The sequence below is a fragment of the Anomaloglossus baeobatrachus genome, chromosome 1 (assembly GCF_048569485.1).
Source record: "Anomaloglossus baeobatrachus isolate aAnoBae1 chromosome 1, aAnoBae1.hap1, whole genome shotgun sequence".
NCBI classification, from domain to species: Eukaryota; Metazoa; Chordata; class Amphibia; order Anura; family Aromobatidae; genus Anomaloglossus; species Anomaloglossus baeobatrachus.
In genome coordinates this window covers 941,228,525-941,236,809 of record NC_134353.1, presented here as the reverse complement: position 1 = coordinate 941,236,809, position 8,285 = coordinate 941,228,525, and positions in this window count along the sequence as shown.

Genomic DNA, 8,285 nt, shown 5'->3' with positions numbered 1-8,285 from the left:
GATCTAGCGCAGTACTCTGGGCAACAATGCCAGAGGTGGCACCTAAGGTAGCTGGAACTGCGACCAATGCTGAACTAAGGCGTTTGCCGCCAGAGCTCGATGATTGTGAAACCGTGCCATGAAGCTGGCACATTGTTGTTGTGCCGTGACGCCATTAGATCGACGTCCGGCCTCTGTCAGCGGCGCCAGATCTCCTGAAACCCGTCCGGGTGAGGAGACCATACTCTTTCGGCCACACCTCAGCGACTTAGGAAGTCAGCTTCCTAGTTTCCACACTTGGGATGAATTGTGGATATGGTGGATGCCGTGTCTTCCACCCACATCAGAACCTGCCGGACTTCCTGGAAGGCTTGCCGGTTGCGCGTTCTTCCTTGGTGGTTGACGTATGCCACCGCTGTGGAGCTGTCCGACTGAAGTCGGATATGCTTGCTTTTCAGCCGCTGTTGGAAGGATTGTAGGGCAAGATACACTGCTCTGTGTTCAAGAACATTGATCTGAAGAGTGGACTCTTGCTGAGTCCACGTACCCTGAGCGCTGTAGTGGAGAAAAACTGCTCCCCACCCTGATAGACTCGCGTCTGTCGTAACTATCGCCCAGGACGGGGATAGGAAGGACCTTCTTTTTGACCAAGAGGTGAGAAGAAGCCACCACCGTAGAGATTCCTTGGCCGCCTGAGAAGAACGACGACTCTGTTGAGGGACGTCGACTCCTCGTCCCATTGGCGGAGAATGTCCCATTGTAGTGGACGCAGTAAAACTGCGCGAAAGGAACTGCCTCCATTGCTACCATCTTACGTAGGAAGTGCATGAGGCGTGTCAATGTGTGCGACTGGTTCTTAAAGAAGAGCTTGCAGCCCGTAGTGAATGCTGTTTGTCTAGCGGCAGCTTCACTATCGCTGAGAGAGTAAGAAACTCTATGCCTAGATATGTTATCGATAGGGTCGGGGTCGGATCTGACTTTAAAAAGTTGATGATCCACCCAAAACTCTAGAGAGTCTCCAGCGCAACGTTCGGGCAGTGTTGGCATGTTTCCTAAGAGAGTGCCTTGACAAGTAGATCGTCTAAATACGGGACCACAGAGTGACCCTGAGAGTGCAGGACTGTGACTACTGCTGCCCTGACCTTGGCGAAGACCAGTTGGACTGTCGCTAGCCGGAAGGTAGAGCTACGAACAGAGGGTGTTCGTCTCCTATAACGAAGCGTAGAAACGCTAGTGCTCTGGATCAATCGGCACGTGTGGATAAGCATCCTTGATGCCTAATGATGCTAGGAAATATCCTTGGGACCTTGAGGCGATGACATGGCGGAGGGATTCCATCCGGAACCGCCTGGTGTCCACGAGCTTGCTGAGCATTTTTAGATCCAGAACGGGACGGAACGGCCCGTTGTTATAGGTACCGCAAAGAATTTGGGGTAAAAACCGTGACCTTGTTCCTGAAGAGGAACGGGGGTCATCACTCTTTCTGCCTATAGAGTGCACCCTGTTTGCAGAAGAGCAGCGGCCCGGCCGGGAGGTGGAGAAATTCTGAAGAATCGAGTTGGAGGACGAGAAGTGAGCTCTATCCTGTACCCGTGAGACAGAATGTCTCACACTCAATGGTCATTGACCTATGGCAGCTAAATATCGCCAAGGCGGGAGAGCCTGCTACGGACCGAGGCCGCAAGTCATGAGGAAGCCGCCTTGGAAGCGGGTTTTCCGACTGTCGCTTTTTTGGGCGAGACTGAGCCCGCTAAGAATCTTAGCTCCTCTGATCCCTTTTGAGTCCACCTTGGACGAGGAAAAATGGGACCTGCCCGAGCCTCGAAAAGGCCGAAAACCCCGACTGCCTCTTGCTCTGTTGGGGTTTGTTGTGTCCGGGCTGAGGAAAGGATGAATCCTTACCCCTGGACTGTTTGATGGTTACATCCAACGCTCACCAAACAGTCGGTCAGCAGAAAAAAGGCAACTGGTTAGGCAACCTTTTTTGGAAGCAGAATCTGCCTTCCATTCACTTAACGAGCAGACCAGGCTCTGCTTAAAAACACGGAGTAGCGGAGGCTACCGCCGCACGGTTCGCAGAGTCCAGGACAACCTGAATCGCGTAAGAAACAAATGCAGACATTTGAGAGGTTAAGGATGCCACCTGCGGCACAGATGTACGTGTAACCGTGTCAATCTGTGTAAGACAAGCTGAAATAGCTTGGAGTGCCCCAAGGGAGAGAATGCCGGAGCCAACGGTGCGCCGACAGCCTCATAGATGGCTTTCGACCAGAGATCCATCTGTCTGTCAGTGGCATCTTTGAGTTTGCAGTTCCATCTCCCACTGCAACTATGGATCTAGCTACAAGCCTGGAGATTGGAGGATGCCGCTCTGGACATTGGGTCCAGTCCTTGACCAAGTCAGGGGACAGGGATAGCGTGTATCCTAAGCCGTTTGGAGAAGCGCATATCTGGATAAGCGTGGTGTTCCTGGACTGCCTCTCTGAAGGCAGAGTGGTCCAGAAAAATACGTGAAGCTGACTCCTCCACTGGAGGAGTTGTGAGAAATAACCCACATTCTATAGATGGACGCTATAAGATTATTTACTATGGCGTCACAATCAGGTGTATCCAGATTGAGAGCGGTCTCAGGATCAGAATCCTGAGCCGCTACTTCCCGCCTCATTACATAGCGAGTCCTTCTGTTAGGACCCTGATGAAACCGAGGCCGCTCATAGCGAGCCCACTTAGGCTGTCTGGGACTGACGTCCGTGCAGAGCCGTGACTCTGGGATGCGTGTGACATTCCCGGAGCTGTTAGTTATTCACACTGAGGGGGGCCATGGATCAATGATTCAACAGTGCCCATATTGTGAGAGACATGTCCGGACTGCTAGGCTTCTAGTATCATAGCCATAGTCTCAGAAAAACTGTCAGTAAATACTGCAGACACCGTCCTCATCCCCTGGCCATTAGTGCATACAATGGGAGTCTATGTACCTGCCGGCCGTATAGCCGTACATGCTGTACCAGCTGTATAGAAAAACATGTGGTTCTGCACCTTTGTTTTACACAGAGAATATGCTGATAACTCCTCCGCATAATCCAGGAGGGTATATACAACGTGCGACCAAACAGTGCAATGTATATAGTACAAGCATATCTATAAGTGCACTTCTGCACTAGCGGGGTTAGCACCACAGGTGCTGCTTAACGCCTGTTACAGCGATTGTGTGACTATCAGAATGCCAGGGTCTTCCACACTTGTCTCTGTATCGTACAGAAACTGACACTAATGGCTGCCGGTGTCCTTGTAGAGAAGGAAGCCGTGGGCGTGCCTGAGAAAGTGCGGGAATTGCACACAGTGAGAGGGGTGGAGTATGCAAAACATACTCCAGCTCTCAGCTCTGCTCTTGCAGCGTCACGCCCCTACCCTGACTGTCAGGGCTGTGGGCGGTAACGAAGGGAGACTAGGCCCAGAAGCCGGGGACTCGAGTTAACAGCGCGGCCGCCGTAAAAGCGCGGGCCGCGCTGAAGTCCCCGGCGCACCACAAGTGCCAGCCGCGCCGCAGTCCCAGCGGCCGGCGCGACCGCCCTAGAAGTGGCCAGCGTCCCGCCCCTCTCCTGACTGGCAGGTCTGGGGGCGGGAACGAACTAAAGCAGGCCGCAAAAGCCGGGGACTCGAGTTATCAGCGCGGCCGCCGTAAAAGCGCGGGCCGCGCTGAAGTCCCCGGCGCACTACAAGTGCCAGCCGCGCCGCTGTTCCAGCGGCCGGCGCGCCCGAGTCCTAGACGTGGGCAGCGTCCCGCCCCTCTCCTGACTGGCAGGTCTGGGGGCGGGAACGAACGGAAGCAGGCCGCAAAAGCCGGGGACTGTAGTTATCAGCGCGGCCGCCGTAAAAGCGCAGGCCGCGCTGAAGTCCCCGGCGCACTACAAGTGCCAGCCGTGCCGCAGTCCCAGCGGCCGGCGCGGCCGAGTCCCATAAGTGTGCCTGCTTCAGCTAAGCTGAATGAGGCTATGGCACAGGCGCCGCAGCGCTGATGTCCCCCGGCGCACTACAACACCCAGCATGCTGCGGTGTGAGCGCCAAATGCACGGGGACACAGAGTACCTTGAGGAAGCAGGGCCATGTCCCTGATGTACTCCGCTCCATCCAGCATCTTCTCCAGGGGCTGTAGATGGAGCACGGTCTCAGTGCCTGGAGACCGGTAAATCCCACTTCACCCAGAGCCCTGTAAAAAGGGATGGGGAAGGAATCAGCATGTGGGCTCCTGCCGCCGTACCCGCAATGGGTACCTCAACCTTACAAACACCTCCGACATACAGTGGGGTGAGAAGGGAGCATGCTGGGGACACTATATGTGTCCTCTTTTCTTCCATCCGACATAGTCAGCAGCTGCTGCTGACTAAAAAGTGGAGCTATGCGTGGATGTGTTGCCTCCTTCGCACAAAGCACAAAACTGGTGAGCCAGTGATCCCACTGGGGGTGTATAGCCAGAAGGGGAGGGGCCTTACACTTTTAAGTGTAATACTTTGTGTGGCCTCCAGAGGCAATAGCTATACACCCAATTGTCTGGGTCTCCCAATGGAGCGACAAAGAAAACTGCGAACTCTGTCCCCGTCACCGGGACAGGGTTCACCGGTGACTCTGCCTGGGTCACTACCTCCACAGACTCCGGCTGACGAAGTGGCACAGGGACTGAACATTGCACACAATGGGGGTCTTTGGAACCTGCCGGTAGATCAGCCCCACAAGCAGCACAAGCAGCGTATACAGCCTGTGTCTTGGCACCCTTGCGTTTTGCGGATGACATGTTGTCGTCTCCTTAGAGCAAGATAGGGTATACAGCCAAGAAGCGACCTTACAGTGCAATATATATATATATATATATATATGGTACAGAGAAAAAAGTACACCAATATAACACACTGGCACTAGTGGGGCCATCACTAATGTGCTGCTTACCGCCCGCTTAACGCGGGTGTGTGGTCGCCAGAAATCCCCTGTCTGGGTCTCCCAGAGCCTGTGTCCGTTCTCCAGCCAGACTGCATGTAGGAATGGCTGCCGGCGTCCTATGGAGGGGGGCGGGCCCTGGGCGTGTGCAGACAAAGAGCGGGAAACCTGCGCCCCACTGTGCTCAGTGAGAGGGCTGGAGCATGTAAATAAGACTCCAGCCCTCGGCGCTGACTAATCGTACAGCGTCTCTCCCCTTCCCTGATTGACAGGGAGGGGGCGGGAACGAAGCGGAGCTAGGCCGCAAAAGCCGGGGACTAAATTTATAAGCGACGCCGTCGTAAAAGCACGGTCGTCGCTAAGTCCCCGGCGCACTACAAGTCTCAGCCGCGCCGCCGCTCCAGGGGCGGCCGGCGCGGCAGTCCCCCATACATAAAGTCACTCAGAGTGACTGTAACCCCAGCGCGCAGCGCTACAGTCCCCGGCGCACTAGCACACCCAGCAAGTCTGGAATGTGCACGGCCGTCCAAACGGGGACACAGAGTACCTGAATGTTGCAGGGCCTTGTCCCTGAATGGTACCCAGCTCCATATCCAGCAGGTTCTATGGGTCTGTGGATGGAGCCCGGCCTCAGGGCTTGGAGGCCGGTAAGATCCCACTTCCTCAGAGCCCCTCAGGGGGATGGGGAAGGAAAACAGCATGTGGGCTCCAGCCTCCGTACCCGCAATGGGTACCTCAACCTTAACAAACACCTCCAATGGAAATGGGGTGAGAAGGGAGCATGCTGGGGGCCCTATATGGGCCCTCTTTTCTTCCATCCGAAATAGTCAGCAGCTACTGCTGACTAAACAGTGGAGCTATGCGTGGATGTGAGCCTCCTTCGCACAAAGCTTGAAAACTGAGCTGCCAGTGATCCCACTGGGGGTGTATAGCCAGAAGGGGAGGGGCCTTACACTTTTAAGTGTAATGCTTTGTGTGGCCTCCGGAGGCAGTGCTATACACCCAATCGTCTGGGTCTCCCAATGGAGCGCCGAAGAAAGTACGGTTTTCGGGTGACTCGCTACTTAGCGAGTATTTCTCATTGACTTACTTGTGCCCGCTACTCGTAATGAATATGCGAGTAGCGGACAGTACTCGCTAAAAGAATAGCAAGTACAAATAGCTAGCTACTCGCTCAACACTAGCCACAATCCAAGCTACTTGAGGTCTACTGTGAAGTTTCCACAATCAGTGATGGTGTGGGGAGCCATGTCATCTGCTGGTGTAGCTCCACTGGGTTTTATCAAGACCAAAGTCAGCGCAGCCGTCTATCGGGAAATTTTACAGCACTTCATGCTTCCCTCTGCCGACAAACGTTTTGGAGATGGAAATTTAATTTTCCAGCAGGACTTTTTCACCTGTCCACACTGACAAAATACCAATACCTAGTTTACTAACCACAGTATCACTGTGCTTGATTGACCAGCAAACTCATGTGACCTAAACCCATGGAGAATCTGTGAGACACACCAGACCCAACAATGCAGACGAGCTCAAGGCTGCTATCAAAGCAACCTGGGCTTCGATAACACCCCAGAAGTGCCACAGGCTGATCGCCTCCATGCCATGCCACATTAATGCAGTAATTCATGCAAAAGGAGCCCCGACCAAGTATTGAGGCATTTACTGTAGAGACTTTTCAGTAGGCGCCAACATTTGAGTGTAAAATAATTTTTCAGTTGGTCTTACAAAATATTCTAATTCTGGGTCTTCACTGGCTGTAAGCATAATCACCAACATTAACAGAAATAAACCCCTCTGTGTAAGGACTCTATATAATATATAGGAATAGATCCCTCTGTGTATAATGGCTAAAATATGTTTCCATTTTTGTACTGAATTACTGAAATAAATTAACCTTTTGATGATATTCTTTATATATATATATATATATATATATATATATATATATATATATATATATATATATACATATATATATATATATATATTTAAGACCAGAAGTTTGGACACACCTCATTCAAAGAGTTTTCTTTATTTTCATGACAGAAAAATTGTAGATTCACATTGAGGCATCAAAACTATGAATTATCACATGTGGAATGAAATACTTAACAAGAAAGTGTGAAACAACTGAAAATCTGTCTCATATTCTAGGTTCTTCACAGTAGCCGCCTTTTGCTTTGATTACTGCTTTGCACACTCTTGGCATTCTCTTGATGAGCTTCAAGAGGTAGTCACCGGAAATGGTCTTCCAACAGTCTTGAAGGAGTTCCCAGAGATGCTTAGCACTTGTTGGCCCTTTTGCCTTCACTCTGCGGTCCAGCTCACCCCAAACCATCTCGATTGGGTTCAGGTCTGGCGACTGTGGAGGCCAGGTCATCTGGCGTAGCCCCCCATCACTCTCCTTCTTAGTCACATAGCCCTTAAACAGCCTGGAGGTGTGTTTGGGGTCATTGTCCTGTTGAAAAATAAATGATGGTCCAACTAAACGCAAACTGGATGGAATAGCATGCCGCTGCAAGATGCTGTGGTAGCCATGCTGGTTCAGTATGCCTTCAATTTTGAATAAATCCCCAACAGTGTCACCAGCAAAGACTCCCCACACCATCACACCTCCTCCTCCATGCTTCACGGTGGGAACCAGCCATGTAGAGTCCATCCGTTCAACTTTTCTACAAAGACACGGTGGTTGGATCCAAAGATCTCAAATTTGGACTCATCAGACCAAAGCACAGATTTTCACTGCTCTAAGCTCCATTACTTGTGTTTTTTAGCCCAAACAAGTCTCTTCTGCTTGTTGCCGGTCCTTAGCAGTGGTTTCCTAGCAGCTATATGACCATGAAGGCCTGCCGCACAAAGTCTCTTCTTAACAGTTGTTCTAGAGATGTGTCTGCTGCTAGAACTCTGTGTGGCATTGACCTGGTCTCTAATCTGAGCTGCTGTTAACCTGCGATTTCTGAGGCTGGTGACTCGGATAAACTTATCCTCCGCAGCAGAGGTGACCCTTGGTCTTCCTTTCCTGGAGCGGTCCTCATGTGAGCCAGTTTCTTTGTAGCGTTTGATGGTTTTTGCCACTGCACTTGGGGACACTTTCAAAGTTTTCCCAATTTTTCGGACTGACTGACCTTCATTTCTTAAAGAAATGATGACCACTCGTTTTTCTTTACTTAGAATTTGTATTATGGCAAGAAAAAAGCAGCTAACAGTCCATTCAGTAGGACTATCAGCTGTGTATCCACCAGACTTCTGCACAACATAACCGATGGTCCCAACCCCATTTATAAGGCAAGAAATCCCACTTATTAAACCTGACAGGGTACACCTGTGAAGTGAAAACCATTTCCGGTAACTGCCTCTTGAAGCTCATCAAG